Source organism: Chlorocebus sabaeus, chromosome 4 (genome assembly GCF_047675955.1).
Source record: "Chlorocebus sabaeus isolate Y175 chromosome 4, mChlSab1.0.hap1, whole genome shotgun sequence".
In the NCBI taxonomy this organism is placed as follows: Eukaryota; Metazoa; Chordata; class Mammalia; order Primates; family Cercopithecidae; genus Chlorocebus; species Chlorocebus sabaeus.
In genome coordinates, this window is record NC_132907.1 from 28934116 (window position 1) to 28951702 (window position 17587).

Consider the following 17587-nt stretch of genomic DNA (forward strand, 5'->3'; position numbering starts at 1 on the left):
TAAGATAGGACACAAACAAATGGAAAAATATTCCATGCTCATGGATAGGAAGAATCAATATCGTGAAAATGGCCATACTGCCCAAGGTAATTTATAAATTCAGTGCTATCCCCATCAAGCTACCATTGACTTTCTTCACAGAATTAGAAAAACTGCTTATGGAACTGCAAATTTCATATGGAATCAAAAAAAAGCCCGTATAGCCAAGACAATCCTAAGCAAAAAGAACAAAGCTGGAGGCATCACACTACCTGACTTCAAACTATACTACAAGCCTACAGTAACCAAAACAGCCTGATACTGGTATCAAAACAGATATATAGACCAATGGAACAGAACAGAGGCCTCAGAAATAACACCACACACCTACAACCACCTGATCTTTGACAAACCTGACAAAAACAAGCAATGGGGAAAGGATTCCCTGTTTAACAAATGGTGTTGGGAAAATTGGCTAGCCATATGCAGAAGACTGAAATTGGACCCCTTCCTTACACCTTATACAAAAATTAACTCAAGATGGATTAAAGACTTAAATGTAAGACTTAAAACCATAAAAACTCTAGAAGAAAATATAGACAATACCATTCAGGACATAGGCATGGGCAAAGACTTCATGACTAAAACACCATGGCAACAAAAGCCAAAATAGACAAATGGGAACTAATTAAACTAAAGAGCTTCTGCACAGCAAAAGAAACTATTATCAGAGTGAACAGGCAAACTATAGAATGGGAGAAAATATTTGCAATCTATCCATCTGACAAAGGGCTAATATCCAGAATCTACAAGGAACTTAAACAAATCTATAAGAAAAAAACAAATAACCCCATCAAAAAGTGGGCAAAGGATATGAACAGACACTTCTCAAAAGAAGACATCTATGCAGCCAACAGACACATGAAAAAATGCTCATCATCACTGGTCATCAGAGAAATCCAAATCAAAACCACAATGAGATACCGTCTCACACCAGTTAGAATGGCAATCATTAAAAAGTCAGTAAACAGCAGATGCCGGAGAGGATGTGGAGAAATAGGAACACTTTTACACTGTTGGTGGGAGTATAAATTAGTTCAACCATTGTGGAAGACAGTGTGGCAAAACAGTTCTAGATCCCTCAAGGATCTAGAACCAAAAATACCATTTGACCCAGCAATCCCATTACTGGGTATATACCCAAAGGTTTATAAATCATGCTGCCATAAAGACACATGCACACGTATGTTTATTGTGGCACTCTTCACAATAACAAAGACTTGGAACCAACTCAAATGTCCATCAATGATAGATTGGATTTAAAAATGTAGCATATATACACCATGGAATACTATGCAGCCATAAAAAAGGATGAGTTCATGTCCTTTGCAGGGACATGGATGAAGCTGGAAACCATCGTTCCCAGCAAACTAATACAAGAACAGAAAACCAAACACCGCATGTTCTCACTCATAAGCGGGAATTGAACAATGAGAACACATGGACCCAGAGAAGAGAACATCACACACCGGGGCCTGTCAGGAGGTGAGTGGCTAGGGGAGGGATAGCATTAGCAGAAATGCCTAATGGAGATGGCTTGTTGATGTGTGCAGCAAACTACCACGGCACATGTATACCTATGTAACAAACCCGCATGTTCTGCATATGTATCCCAGAACTTAAAGTATAATTTTAAAAAATGAAATAAATAAATAATGGAATGCTACCAGCCCCTGCAAGAAAGCTGCCTGCTCACTTCTAGTCATTAACCTCTCCCTCTCTTCCTTCCAGTCATTAACCCCCCAGAGTAACTACTATTCTGATTACCAATGGCATAGATTAGTTCTGCCTGGTTTTTTTTTTACTTTATATAAACTGTCTCATTAAGTATAAAAAAAATTAGATTGTGGAAAAAGGTATGCCAGATAGATGATTGATGATTGAGTGATAGTGATAAAGTCATACATCCATGACAGAATTATGTTAAATGGTAAAAAAATTTCTAATAATAACAAAATGCTCCATCCACATTGTGAAATATTGTTCAATCAAAAAGTAATTTTCCATAGTACAGTAGTCCCCCTTTACCAGGAGTTTCACTTTCTGCAGTTTTGGTTACCCATGGTCAACCTCAGTCCAAAAATATTACATGGAAAATTCCAGAAATACACAATTAATAACTTTTAAGTTGCATACCATTCTGAACAGCATGATGGAATCTCTCAGAGTCCCACTTGGTCCTGCCTGGGACATGAATCATCCCTTAGTTCAGCATCTCCACACTGTCTACACTGTGCGCCCATGAGTCTTTTAGTAGCTGGCTAAGTTATCAGATCGACTGCTGATGTATCACAGTGCTTGTGTTCAAGAAACCCTTATTTTACCTCGTAATGGCCCAAACACCAATTGTACTGATGCTGGCAGTTTGGATATGCTGAAGAAATGCATAAAGTGTTTCCTTTAAGTAAAGGGGTGAAGTTTCTTGACTTAATAAGGAAAAATAAAAATTGCATGCTGAGATTGCTAAGATCTACAGTTAAAAAAAAAAAAGTATCCTATTAATGAGATTGTGAAGAAGGAAAAAGAAATTTGTGTAAGTTTTACTGTCAAACTTCAAACTGTAAAAGTTATAGCCACCATGTGTGGTAAGTACTTAGCTAAAATGGAAATTCAGTACAGTCTAAGATTTCAGGCATCCACTGGGGATCTTGTACCATATTTCCTGCAGATAAGTGAGGACTACTATATTTACAAAATAGTAACTAAGTGGAATTTTTAAATGGCCTATATTAATCTCTTAGATTAGAATATATTTTAAAAGAATGTATATTAGACAAAAGACTCCAGAGTAATACTTGGCATAAGTGCAGGGATATGTTAATATTCTAAATAGGTGCAATCTTTTTCAAGGATGATTTGGTAACAAGTATATGATGTCTTTGTCCCAGCAATTATATGTTAGGATTTATCCTAAGAATAAAAGTAGGGATGCACAAAAAGAGTCACTTCTGTAAATGGTAAAATTAAATTCTTCCTTCTAAAATGAAAAACTATAAGCAACTTAAACGTACAATTTCTGGTTATTTAAATATACAGTTAACCCTTGAACAACATGGGGATTAGGGGCACCAACCCTCCGCACAGTCAAAAATCTATGTATAACTTTCACTCCCCCCAAACATAACCACTAATAGCCTCCTGTTGGCCAGAAGCCTCACCAATAACATAGTCAATTAACACATCTTTTGTATGTCATACGTATTATATTCTGCATTCTTACAACAAAATAGGCTAGAGAAAAGAAAATATGATTAAGAACATCATAGGAAGAGAAAATATATTTGCTATTCATAAGTGAAAGTGGATCACCACAAAGGTCTTCATCCTCACTGTCTTCACATTGAGTAAGCTGAGCAGGAAGAAATGATGAGGTTGGTCCCAGGGGTGGCACAGGCAGAAGAAAATCCACATAAAAGTGGATCCATGTAGTTCAAACCTGTGTTGTTCAAGAGTCAAATGTATTCTAATACATGTATATAATAGAATACAGTGAAGCCTTTTAAAATGCCCTGTAGATTACTCAAAAGTATGGAAAATATTAGGTTGGTGCAAAAATTGCAATTACTTTTGCACCAACCTAATACAATTTATCAAGCTCAAAAAAAAGAGCAACTTTCAGAGTAGTATGCACAGTTATTTAAACATGTAAAGTGTTTAGAAACCTGAAAGGGTCTGCATCAAAATGTTAAGAGTTATTTCTGAGTGGTGGACTACATATTTGTTTTATTGTTTATGATTTTCTCCTTTTCTAACATTTCAATGACAAATATATTACACATTGAAATCAGATTTAAAATATTTTACTCATATTTTAATAATATTTTGGAAAATTCTCACAATGATATTGAAAGAAGGAAATGACTAAACGGTACATAGGGTGTGATTTCAACAGTGAGTGTGTGTGTCCAGAATATATACTGGACACAAAGACTCCAAAATACTGGCAATGTCGATATCTGGGTAGTGAGGTTCCAGTTCTAGGGAAAATGACATAAGCAAGACCCCTCTGGCTCTCCCTCATTGAATATAGTGATAAAACCTGAACAGAATGCAACTTAACAACTCTGAAAAACAGAGGAGGACTGGGGAGGAGTATCAGCTATCAAAGTGCCACCAAACCAGTGGAGAGCTTACCATTTTGTTTAAACTTCAGAATAGCCTTGCCTGGCCTTGGTGGCATGGGAAGGGAGAAGGGGTGGAGACAGGAGGACACAAGTGGGCATCAGTGCAGAGTTCCAAGTCTCAGGAACAGTAAACAGGTGTCCTGGTAGCGACCGTGGTGGCAAAGGGGGCCCAAGACACCTAAAACTGTTAGGGAGGGGAACCTTCTTCTCTAATCAGAGGAGCAATAGTCCCAAAAGGTGGGGCAAATCCCCATTGCTCTTTTCTCTCTGTCCTCCCAGCACTTGGCCCTGAATGCAGATGCAGTTATGGGAGTGAACAACAGAGCAGGGTCAATAAAACCCAGCTTTCTGGGGGGAATACAAAAAAGGAGATCCCCAGGAAACTGGAAAGTACTGAAGAAATCACACAGAGAAAGGAGTGTGGGAAATCAATCCCATAAAATTGCTGATGAACTCTTGGGCTCATCGTCAAGCCGTGCATGCATGGATCTGCTCCTAACTAGCCAAGAGATGACTTTGAGAGCTGAACCAAAGGGGTAAGTCACCACCCAGGTGTCAGACAGGACACTAGGTGGCACACACGTAGGACAGATCTGAATAGCACTGCAAAGGTTTGGAAAAGCACCTGCCACCGAAACCACAATCCACAAAAGACTGGTGAAGAACTTCCTTATTGATCTTTTTTCTCTTTGTTGCTCAAATTGTATAATTTCTATTGATGTAGCTTTACATTCACTGACTCTCCTCTGTCATCCCCACTCTGCTTTTAAGCCCCTTCAGTGAAGGAGCTTAAATTTAAAATTTCAGTTACTGCATTTTTTGTTTGAAATTTTCCATTGGCTCTTCTTTCTATCTTCTGTTCCTTTGCTGACATCTCCTATCTTTCCAATCATTTCAAGGATGTTCACCCTTACTTGGTGAACTATTTCAGTTGACTTTTAATACACATCTTAATTTATGATACCTAATTTGGCATCAGTGCAGGGATATGCCAAAAGAAAATATATCTGCATATGCCTTGGAGTTTTAACAACACTTAAATTTTCAAAATAGTCAAAATGTTCAGTATTAGGCCAGGCACAGTGGCTCATGCCTGTCATTCTCAACACTTTGAGAGGCCAAGGTAGGAGGATCACTTGGGACCCAAAGTTTGAGACCAGCCTGGGCAACATAGGGAGACAGGGAGACTCTATCTCGACAAAAAAAAGAAATTGTAATCAGCCAGGTGTAGTAGCTCACACCTGTGGTCTTAGCCACTTGGCAGGCTGAGGCAGGAGGGCAGCATGAGCCCAGGAGTTTGAGTCTGCAGTGAACTATGATCATGCCACTACACTCTAGCCTGGACAACAGAGCAAGACTCTGCCTCAAAAAAAAAAAAAAAAGTTCAATATTAAATTCAAAAATACTCAGAAATATGAAGAACCAGGAATATCTCAATTTCCATTAAAAATGACAAGCAACAGATGCTAACACAGAAAAAACACAGATGTTGGAATTATCTGATAAAGACTATAAAGCAGCTAATTATCAAAGTCCTCCACCAAGTTAGGGCGAACATTCTTGAAATGAACAGAAAGATAGGCAGTGTCAGCAAAGGAACAGAAGATAGAAAGAAGAGCCAATGGAAAATTTCAAACAAAAAATGCAGTAACTGAAATTTTGAATTTAAGTCCCTTCACTGAAGGGCTTAAAAGCAGAGTGGGGATGACAGAGGAGAGTCAGTGAATGTAAAGCCACATCAACAGAAATTATACAATTTGAGCAACAAAGAGAAAAAACGTCAAAAAGAATGAGTCCCTGGGTTGATTCACAGACCTATGGAACAATATCAAAAGGTCTAACATTCATGTCATCAGACTTTTATAAGGAGAGGGAAGAGTGTGGTCTAAAACAAATATTTGAAGAAATAATCCCTGAAAACGTCCTGAATTTGGTGAAAGACACAAACACTGATACAAAAAGCTTAGCAACCCTATCAGGAAAAACCCAGAGAAATCTCACCCAGACACATCATAAACTATTGAAAACTAAAGACAAAGAAAACATCTTGAAAGCTCTGAGAGAAAAATGATACACTGCTTATAGGGAACAATTTGAATAAATGCAGATTTCTCCTCAGAAATCCTGGAAGCCAGAAGGAAGAGGAGCGACATCTGTAAGTGCTGAAAGAAAAGAACTATTTGAATTCTATATCCAGGATAACATCCCTCAGGATCAAAGGTAAAGAAAGACATTCTCAGATGGAGGAAAACTAGGAAAATTCATTGCTAACAGATTCGCTCTTAAGAAAGGACTGAAACCAGTTCTTCAGACCAGAGGGAAATGATACCAGAAGGAAATTTGGATTGTCAGGAGCAAAGGAAGAGAAACAGAAATGGCAAATATCTGGCATATATGAAAGACGATTAGTCTCTTCTTGGGTTCTTCAAAATATGCATGACAATTGAAGATAAAAATTGTTTGCTGGGTTTTTTATTGTATGCAGACATAATATATGACCATCACATCAACAGAGGAGGGTGAAGGGGCCTGTATGGTGGTGAAGTTAGAATATAACTTTATGAATCGGAAAGATATTCATGCTCTAGATAAGAATTGGGAGCAGGGAGAATGTTCTCCACACAAGAGCCAGTTCTGTGACCAAAAGGCCTCTTCTCACCTTCACCTACAGAAGCCGGACTTTTTTTTTTTTTTTTTAAATGGAGTCTCGCTCTGTCACCCAGGCTGGAGTGCAATGACAAGATCTCGGCTCACTGCAACCTCCGCCTCCCGGGTTCAAACAATTCTCCTCCCTCAGCCTTCCGAGTAGCTGGGACTACAGGCGCGCACCATCACGCCCAGCTAATTTTTGTATTTTTAGTAGAGACAGGGTTTCACCTTATTGGCCAGGATGGTGTCAATCTCTTGACCTCGTGATCTGCCCACCTTGGCCTCCCAAATTGCTGGGATTAGCCCAACTTTATCCATCCTTCCTTTCTTCCAAATCCACAAATCCTTCATGAAACCTTTCTCTTCTTCTTCCATGGCACCCCCTTAGTATTTGGTTTATAACTCTCTGAAGGTTCTTAAAATAAACAGTAACTGGCAATATTAATAATAATAGTAGCAATCATATACTAACTATCTTTTTTCTACCAGATACTGTGCTTTACAAATATTATTTCCAATTCTTACAAAAACCCTGCAAGGTAGGTAATATTATTCCTCCCTTGACAAAAGAGGAAACAGACTCAGTGTGTGACAGTGGTTTTTACATTGGTCTTATTGACAATAATTAGACTTACTAAGTTCTGCAAACTTCTATATACCCTGAAGCATCTTCTTGGTTCAGAGAACCCAAGCTGGAATAACCTTAGCAATGTGCTCCCACTTTAATCCTTGAATTCTACAATGGACAGTATTGGGTTGGGTTGGATTATTTCAAAATTGAGTTCAGTCCATAAGCTCAAAAGAAGTACAGGCTTGGCCGGGCACAGTGGCTTATGCCTGTAATCCCAGCACTTTGGGAGGCTGAGACTGGCAGATCACTTGAGGCCAGAAGTTTGAGACCAGCCTGGCCAACACGGCAAAAACCTGTCTCTACTATAAATACAAAAAAAAATTAGCCAGACATGGTGGCATACGCCTGTAATCCCAGCTCCTCAGGAGGTTGAGGCAGGAAAATCACTTGAACCTGGGAGGTGGAGGTTGCAGTGAGCCAAGATCACACCATTGCACTCCAGTCTGGGTGACAGAGCAAGACTCTGTCTCAAAAAAAAAAAAAAAAAAAAAGAAGAAGTACAGGCTAGTAAAAGTTTTGTGAACTGGTAGATCTTGGCTATGGCTCTTAAGCCTCCTCTTAGATGCCAAATAACATGCAAGAAATGGCTCAAATAGTTGGAAGGAGTTTTGTGCAAAAACTGCAGAGCCACTCTTGAGTCTCACTGAGATCAGAATGAAACAATTTATATTTCTGGGCATCAGTACCTTCGACTGACCTTGCTGCTGAATACTTATTGTGATTTTTGTGCTGCAGCACATTCCAAGTTCAAAGTAAGATGGATCTGCCTTAGTAATACATGTTGGAGAAAAATCAATTTCTATGATAAATGGTGTGGATCCTGTCTTGTCTTGGGGCATTCCTGGCAGTGCAGTCTGAGCACAGCGTGTTCATTCCTGAGAGACCCGCAGCTCTCTGCACCATGAAGCACTTGCCGTGTCTGAATGTTTTAGGCTAAAGCTGCAGTGTGCAGGAAGGAAAACCACAGCTAACCATTTGATCATGTCTGAGGGAACTCTTTGTGGGCCTTGAAGGAGAGGTGGAATTTGCACTTGTATGAATGGGATTGGGGGCAGTGGGGCACAGAGACCATTCCAAGCTGAGAAGGCAAGGACAGGAAAGGGAGCTGGCGGTAGGAGCAGAGTGTGGAGCACAGAGTCTGCCATCAATAGAAGAGACAGGAACGCGGGTTGGAGCAACTGATGGGGCCTGAAAGGACTCTTTCAATGGAAGTAACTGATGCCCACTTCAAATTAGGTGAATTCCAAAATAAAAAGGGAATTAATTGTCTCTTACAACTAGGCCATCTAGGGATGCTGCAGGCCTCGAGTATTTTGGATCCTAGTGCAAAAACTATCCTCAGTTTCTCTCTCTCTCCTTTCCTCAGCTGTGCTCACCAACAGGTGTCGGCCTCACTCTCCCCAGTTGCAGGCCAGCTTCCTCCAGGTAGTCCAGTAGGTGTGGGGTGGTTAGAAGGCCTCAGTCATCGCCCCTAGCACATCATGCCCCAGCTGGGATTTTGCACTGAGGGCATTGGGAAGCCACTGAAAGATTTTCTTCAGGGGAGTGGCATGAATGAGCAGCCTGCAGTTTTAAAAGACCACTGTGTACAATGGTTAGACGTACGGAGGGAGAAAGGAGGCTCCAGGAAGAATCAGAATAAGAACTGATGAGGACCTGAACCGCAGCAGTAGGGGAGAGAGTGGCAAGGATGTCTCATGTGTGAGTAACATCCACAAACAGCAGGACTTGGTGGCAGTGGGGGCATGACTTGGCGCTAATGGCTGCAGTTTTCTGGCCTGAGCTGCTGTCTGATAGCAGAATTGTTCACTGAGAGATGGACTGTGGGAGAAGGAGCACGTTCTTCAGGTCAAGTCTAGTGAGAAAGCACTACCATCTTTATCACTAGAAGCCAGCGTTGATGTTTCCCCTGCCTATTGGATTAACCACATCCGCTGGTGTCACACCCACTGACACTAGGGAGACCAGTTCGGGGGCAGCATGGCCCAGGGTCAGCCCCAGCCTTCAGCCACCACCACCCCACCCCCGCAGCCTCTGAAAAACACCTACCTTTCCCTCACCAGTGTACTCCTTGCTGCCTTGGTGAAGGGGGGAGCCCTCTGGAGGAACACCGTGGAGGCAGCGGGTTCCTTGGTCTCACCAAATAAATCCATTCGGACCTTCCTGGGCCGAGCTCTCTTCCTTGGTGCTCTGCTCAGCGTGCTCTGCCCAGCGTGCTCTGCCTTCCTCCTCTTCAACTGTGGGCCCAAGTTGTGTCCGCAGCTATGAGAGCAACTGGGCGCCAGTGAGGATGGGCCCAGGTGTCTTTGCTGGGAGGGCTTTCATGTGCATAAATTCTCACCTTCCCACCCTTCTATTCCCCCCAACACCAGTTCCAAGCCCTCAAGATCCACTTCCACACTCGGCCCCCTGGGGCCTGCTGAACCTACTATTTAGGGCCTTGCCATTTTTTCTCTGTGTTCAGTATTTCTTCTGTACTGGGCTGTGCTTCAATCTGACTGTGGTTTTGGTCTGGAGACACATCTTGGTGGGGGCAGATATTGAAGAGGACTGACGCTGTCTGGCGAGGTCCTGTCTTTGTAAGTGTGGGGCAGGCTTCCTCGGGTGACTGTGGTCCAGGAGGATGTGAGCCAGAACAAAGAGGCCTCTGTTACCGAAAGACTTTCGCTCTGCAGTTCCAGACTTCAGTTCCATCTTAAGATTGCTAAAGAACGCTCTGGAATTGAGGATTTGTCAAGGATTTGTCAGCATCTCCACCTGCCTCTGATTCACCATTTTACCTCCACGTTCTTGCCCTCCCAACCTTCACGTGCCTCCTCCCCACCTGCCTCACCCGCCTCCCGCAGCTGAGTGAGGATCAACAGACCTGGTTCCCTGCCACTGCTCCATTAAGCTTGATCTGGAAAATAAGGACTCACAGTCCTGCTTAGGACACGTAGTGGGGGAAGTTGGGCTCGGTGGAGCCAGACAGCATACTCAGTCATTTTAACAACTTGTTATTTTTGAGGCCCCAAGCTCCAGAAATGAATTTGGAAAGAAAATGAAAAAAAATAACAAGACAGATAGCAGGAATTCAAACTCCACTAACAAAGGCCGTCAGCTGAAACCAATTTGGACAGCTCAGCTCAGTCTCAGCTCATGAACTTCGCTTTACCTCAGAAAAGCCCTTCAGCACAGCACACAGGCACACACACACTCACTCACTCTTACAAAAGACAGGACTGGGTTTCAGAGCTATGCAGCAAGACAGAAGTAAAAGAAGCTTGCTTCCTTTTATTTAAGTGATAATCTCTGTGGTTTTGCTTCGGTAACCGTGATATTGTGATTTATAAGAAGAAATAACATATTTTGGTCTTCCTTCAGTTTCAGGGCATGGAACTCCTAAAACCTTTGGAATTTCCCAAGTTATAAGTATCTTTTTGAATGCTAGTGAGATGATCCCTGGCTGGGGACTAATGGAGAGCCTCAGGATGCCAGGAGAAACAACCATGTGATTAGAGGGTTAGAACTTTCAGCACCCCCACCCCACCCTCCTTTGGGAAGGGGAGAGAGGCTGAAGGTTGAGTTGATCACCAATGGCCAATGATTTAATCACTCATGCCTACATAATGAAGCCTCCATAGCAACCGTAAGAACAGAATTCAGAGAGCTTCCAGGTTGCTAGCACACCCAGAGAGGGCATGGAAGCTCAAAGACACCTTACTCGTATCTTGTCTTATACATCTCTTCCTTTATATATATTTTATATATTTTTTAACTTTCTATTATGTTTTAAATAGAAACAGGGTCTTGCTATATTGCCCAGACTAGTCTTAAACTTCTGACCTCAAATGATCCTCCTGCCTCAGCCTCCCAAAGTGCTGGGGTTACAGACATGCGCCACCATGCCGTCTCTTCCACGTGGCCATTCATCTGTATCTTTTGTGATGTATTATATAATAAGCCAGGAAACATAAACAAAACACTTTCCTGAGTTCTGTGAACTGCTCTAACAAATGAGTGAACCTGAGGAGGGGGTCATGGGAACCCCCAATTTGTACCTGGTCATTAGAAACATGAGTCACAACCTGGGATTTTCAACTGGCATTGGAAATAGGAGGTCGTCTTATGGGACTGAGCCCTAACCTGTGGGATCTGACTCTAGGTTACAGTGTCAGAATTGAGCTGAATTTAGGACACCCAGTTGGTGTCTGTTGGATAATTGGTTGTTGCGAAAATCCCCTGACACATTTTTGTGACCTGATGTGAAGTTTTGTGTATTGAGTGTTGAGAGTATAGTAGAAGAAAATAGCCAGTTAGTTTGCTTTCTTACTACTACCCAGGTATCTTAAACATAATATGTCAAATATGGAACTGTTTATTTTCAGCTACACCCTCCCCAACAAAATCCTTTTCCTCCCCCAGGAGTCATTTCATTTATTGGCACCACCTTCAACACAATTGCTCAAGCCCAATTGCTGAGCATCATCTGGAATCCTTTCACCTTCCCATGCACAAGCCATGAGATCCAGAGATGCTACCTCCAAAAGGCAGCAAAAAAACTAACGATGACTCACTATCTTCCCATCTACTGTCCAGTTGTGTATATATGCATCTGTGGACCAGGTAGTGTGTCAAAGGTATTTCTTAGGGTTGCAGTAAAAATGTTTGGAAGCCACTCATTGCCCATTAGGCAATTAAAGAGTAAAGACGTGACCCCTGTCTACATCTTTAATCTCATCTTCTGTCATCTCCCCATCTTTGCTCCTTTAGTCCCTGGAAAGTGGTAAGCTCTTTCCTGCCTTGGGGCCTTAGTATTTGCTGTTAACTCTACCTGGAACATTCTCCTTATCTTTCCCATGGCTGACTCATTGCCATCCTTCAAGTCTCAGTTTAATGTCATATCCTCAGAGAGGCCCCCCATCCATATTATGTAAACCATATTCTCCTGGCATTTCCCATCACTACACGCTATGCCCTGAAAGTCTGCATCTCCCCAAAATTCATATATTGAAACCTAATCCCCAAAGCAATAGGATTAAGAGGTGAGACCTTTAGGAAATAATTAGGTCTTGAGGGTAAGGCCCTCATGAATGGGATTAGTGCTTTCATATAATAAAAGAGGCCTGAAGAAGCTTGTTAGCCCCTCCTGCCATGTGAAGACTCAGAGAAAGTGCCATCCATGAGGAAGCAGGCCCTCACCAGACACCAGTGCTGCTGCCTTGATCTTAGGCTTCCCAGCCTCCAGAACTGTGAACAACGAATTCCTGTTCTTTGTAAGTTACCTATCTAAGGTATGTTGTTACAACAGTCCAAATGGACTAAGCCCTAAAGGACTTTTTCTAACGAATAGCTACAGGTTGATTTATGATCAGTTTTTTTATGAGACTGTAAGCCTTCTGAAGACAGTAATGGTGTGTGTATGGGATTGTACCCTGCATCTGCATCCTACTTTTACCTAACATAAAGAGTCTCACAGAAAGCTTTGGTAATTAATGACAGCCTGTAGAGTTCTGTATTCATAGAAGCAGTAGGGGTACATGCTGCAGTGGGTAGAATTGTGTCCCCTAAAAAGAGATGCTCAAGCCCTAACCCTTGGTACCTACGAATGTGACCTTATTTGGAAATAAGGTCTTTGCAGATGTAATTAGTTAAGATCAGGTCATACTAGAGTAGGATGGGCCCTTAATCCAATATGACTGGTGTCATTATAAGAAGAGGAAGAGATACACAAGGGCACACACCAGGAGAATGTCATGTGACAATGGAAGCAGAGATTGGAAAGCTGTGTCTATAAGCCAAGTAACATCAAGGATTGCAGGCAACAACAAAAGCTAAGAGAAAGGCATGGAACAGACTCACCCCTTGAGCCTTCAGAGACAGCGTGGACCTACAGACACCTTGATTTCAGACTTCTAGCCAGAACTTTGTGAGAATAAATTTCTGTTGTTTGAAGCCCCCATGTTTGTGGTACTTTGTTACGGCTACCCAACTGTATCCCATTTGGGTAAAATGAGATAACGAAATATTTCTAAAATGAAATCTAGCTCTAAGGTTGGTGGATTTTATGGATAGTAATTAGTAAGGGTATGAAGGTAAGCACAATAAAGTATTTGGAGGACCTGGAAATGATTTCTAAAGCACGTCTTATTCCTTGAAGGTAAAACTCTCTAACCCAAACTTTAATATTTCATCTGAACCAAGGGTGTTAATATTTCATCTGAACCAAGGGTGTTAACATCCAAGGGTGTTACCTCAACCCTTGGAGCAAAAACATGACCTATTTGATTCATTAAGCAATTAAATTCCTCATTAAACTTCTGCCACCAGACCTGGAAGAACAGGAAATTGTATTAGGGTGATGTTAGAAGATGTTCTTATTGTTTATTTTAATAGCTATAATAGTTTTAAAAGTCATGTACTGATAATAATGTTACATCAGCCTTTTAGGACACCTTTGAACACAAACTGTATTAACTCGGTTGGTTCATCAACAGTAATGGAATTATTATTGCTATAAGCCACAATTTCCATGGAAATTAAAATTGCAGTTTTTTAAATACTATAAATGATGTTTGGAAGTCCTGTAATCCTTGAATCAGAGAACTTACATTTTTATCTGTATTTTCAAGATCAATTGTAGTGTAAGAAGCACATTGGAAGAAAATCTATTCATATATTAATTTATAAAAGTGGTAAATATTGGAAAAGAAATTGCCGATAGTTGAATGCTGGGTCGTGAAAAGAACGTGGGCTAGAATTGCAACATCCAGATCCTTCCCAGACTCTGCTGCTTACCTGATGGTGGGACCTGGGGCTCCTCACTTCCTCTTTGGGCTTCGGAATTCCAAAACTGTAAAGTAAAGGTACAAAGGAAAGAACTGCATTATTTACAAGATCCTTTCAAGCTCTAAAATCCTGTTGCTTGTGGACAGTTTGTTCTCATTCCTCTGCAGCATATTTATATGGGCTCAGGATTTCATAGTCAGGTTTTCATCGTTTTTTTAAATCAACAAATCTCTCACTAACCTCTCATTCCTCTGCCTGCCAAACAGGCCAGCCAGAGGCTAGGACTGAAGGAAGGAGACTTGAAGCAGCGTCCTGCAACTGGTACCTCACCTACAATTTTGTAGTCTATTTATCGTGCAACCTTGCCCAGTCCAGGAGACAAAGGAGCCTGAACTCCAAACAGAGCTCCCCTTGCCAAGCCATGCACCCATGAGGTTGCATCGCCCAGTGGCAGCACCTTTTCCTAATTGCACAAAGGCACCAAAGAGGTTAGCAGCAGTCTTGCTCCCACTCCACTGGGCTTCACAGTTTCTTTGAGAGGCTGCCAGATTACTTTCTTGCTTCAGAGAAGACAGCTAAAGAACATATTTTTTACTATCACTATTAATTTATTACTGTTTATTATTATTCTTAACAATGATGAAAAGCTTACATGCACATGAACCTAGAGAACTCTCAAAAGAAACACACTAGCTATATAATTTCAAAATTGAAAAGTTGTCCTTACACCACCAGACTATACACATGACAACAATCTAAGTCGTTAGCTGTAGTTTAAATTGTTTAGCTTAAATTGTTAGTTTCATGATTTGTTCTACAATCATATTATCCTGATTATAGTGTATCTCAGTTTAACTTCTATCCAAGTTTCTTTTTTTTTTTTAAACTTTTTTACTTTTAACTTTTGTGGGTACCTAGGACACGTATATATTTGTGGGGAACATGAAATGTTTTGATACAGGCATGCAATGTGAAATAAGCACATTATGGAAAATGGGGTATCCAGCTTCTCAAGACATTCATCCTTTGTGTTACTAACAATCCCATTATACCCTTTTAGTTATTTCAAAATGTACAATTAAGTTATTGAATACAGTCACCCTGTCAAGTTTCTGATATCAGCTTGCTCTCACACCATGCAATTCACAGAAACTTGAAGCTAGGACAAAACATATATAGGCATGCAACACAGACTCAGCACAAGGAGTAAAGTGAAACCTCTTCCATGCAGGTGAGCAATCTCTTGGATGGATGGCCCATACCTCTATCCCCTCCTGAGCCACCTGGACTCCAAGTTACCTTACCTTGGAGACACAAGTAGATGCATTGGGTCTTGATATCAAGCCTCTGGCTGGGTGGTTTCCCTGAATCTTTTAAAGAGTTTTTAAATGATCCATCAAGTTCCTTGTAAACACTGCCTCCACCATTGGTTGTCATTGGCTTGTTACACTTGGGCAAGGTCTAATTGGGCTGGATTGAGGCTAGTTTTTGTCCTTCCTTTTTTCCTAAATAAGACCCAAATAGGAATTTACTGTGAAGCTAATAATGTTTAAGCTTCAGAAACCCCTCACTTGTACCAACCTCTTCCAAACTTCTGGGAGGGACCTTAGCAATTCATTTACATGGTGAATTTTTTTATAGTAAATAAAATATATTATCAGCAAAAACTATACAGCCAAAAAACACAGGCTAAAAATTATGACACTGAACTTCTACTTTGGGACAAAATTGAATAACAGGAACTGTGTTTACCATCCCACCTGAAACAACAAAAAACTAGATATGTATATGTGTGTGTGCACGTGTGTTGGGGGGTGGTGGGCGGTGGGTTCAGACTTTGGACATCAGGCAGTGCAAGTTAGTGATCCCTTATTAAGAAAGGATGTAAGCCCTATGAGTGCCCCAGCTTACTGTCTTGAAAAAGTGTACAGGCTCAAGTAGAGGGAGGACAAACCCAGTGGTCTGAGTTGAGTTGATGAAGCTGAGAGTCCACTGAGGCCAAGATGGCACGGCAGAGTGTGGAGAAGAGAGTTGCACAGAGAAAAAGCTTTGAAGATCTGTAGGTAGGTCTATTTGTGTCTTCAGCTAACTAATGATCAACATATGCATAGGGAGAAACCATCCAAGGCCAGGAAAAAACATCTGAATGATTTAAAAAAAAAAAAAAAAAAAAAAAGTCCCTAGAGCTCAAACAGGGGGAAAATCATTTGTGTTTCTAAGAGCCTGGTGGAAAGCAGAGGAGGGAATAACATTCCCAGGGCATGAAGTACTCAGAAGGATATCGTTTCAGGAATGTTCAAAATTATCTCTGGAGAAAAGGCTGATCTCTAACAAAGCTTAAAAATCAAGCTTTGAAATAAATTGTTCCCAAGTAACTGAAGTGCATCTAAGAACAAAGATCAAGAACATCTACAGAATACCAAAATAATCAGCACGCAACAAGGTAAAAATCTGAATTATCTTTTACATGCTGAAATTACATGTAAGTTTGGAAAATAGAAACATGGAAGATGTTAAAATGATTTGAATCCAGAGAATTATAAAATACAGTATCTGAGGGTTTTTTAAGATACACTAGATGAGATTAACAGCAGATTAGAAACTACAGAAGCAAATATTAGTAAACTCAGAAAGACATAAACAGAAATATCCAAAATGAAATGATGAAAAAATTGAACAAAGCATCAGCGAGTTGTGGGACAACCTCAGTGACTAAATATACATATAATTGGAGACCATAAAGTGGGGAGGGAGGAGAAAGAAAACATATTTGAAGAAATAATGATTAGAAAATTTCCAAATTTAACAAAAACTCTCAACACAGACTAAATAAGCTCAAGAAACAACAAGCACAATAAACATGAATAAACCTACATCAAACACATCATAGTCAAATTGATTTTAAACCAATGAGAAAAGAGATCTTAAAAGTGGCTACAGGAAAAAAGCCGCATTCTGTGTAGAGGAACAAGAATGATGGTAGACATCTTGTTGGAAACAGAGTAAACCAGAGTTCAGTGGCAGCACATCTTTAAAGAACTAAGGGAAGAAAAAAAAAAATTAATTATATAGCCAGCAAAAATATCTTTAAAAAATAAGCTGACACAAAAACTTGTTCAGCATGCAAAATGTTGTTAACGTTGGCCTAAAGCTGCCTCTTTACACATTTTAAGTTTGACCTAACAGTTTCTCTGTACACAGTGAACTCTAACCTAACTGGATGAATAACTTACTCATGAGCTAATCACTGAGTTCCAGCCAATCACAGGCAGCCAGCTGTTCAAACTGTGTTCAAATAAGCCAAATGCAAGGCTATAACCAATCTGGCTGTTTTTGTACCTCACTTCTGTTTTCTGTACATCACTTTCCCTCTTCT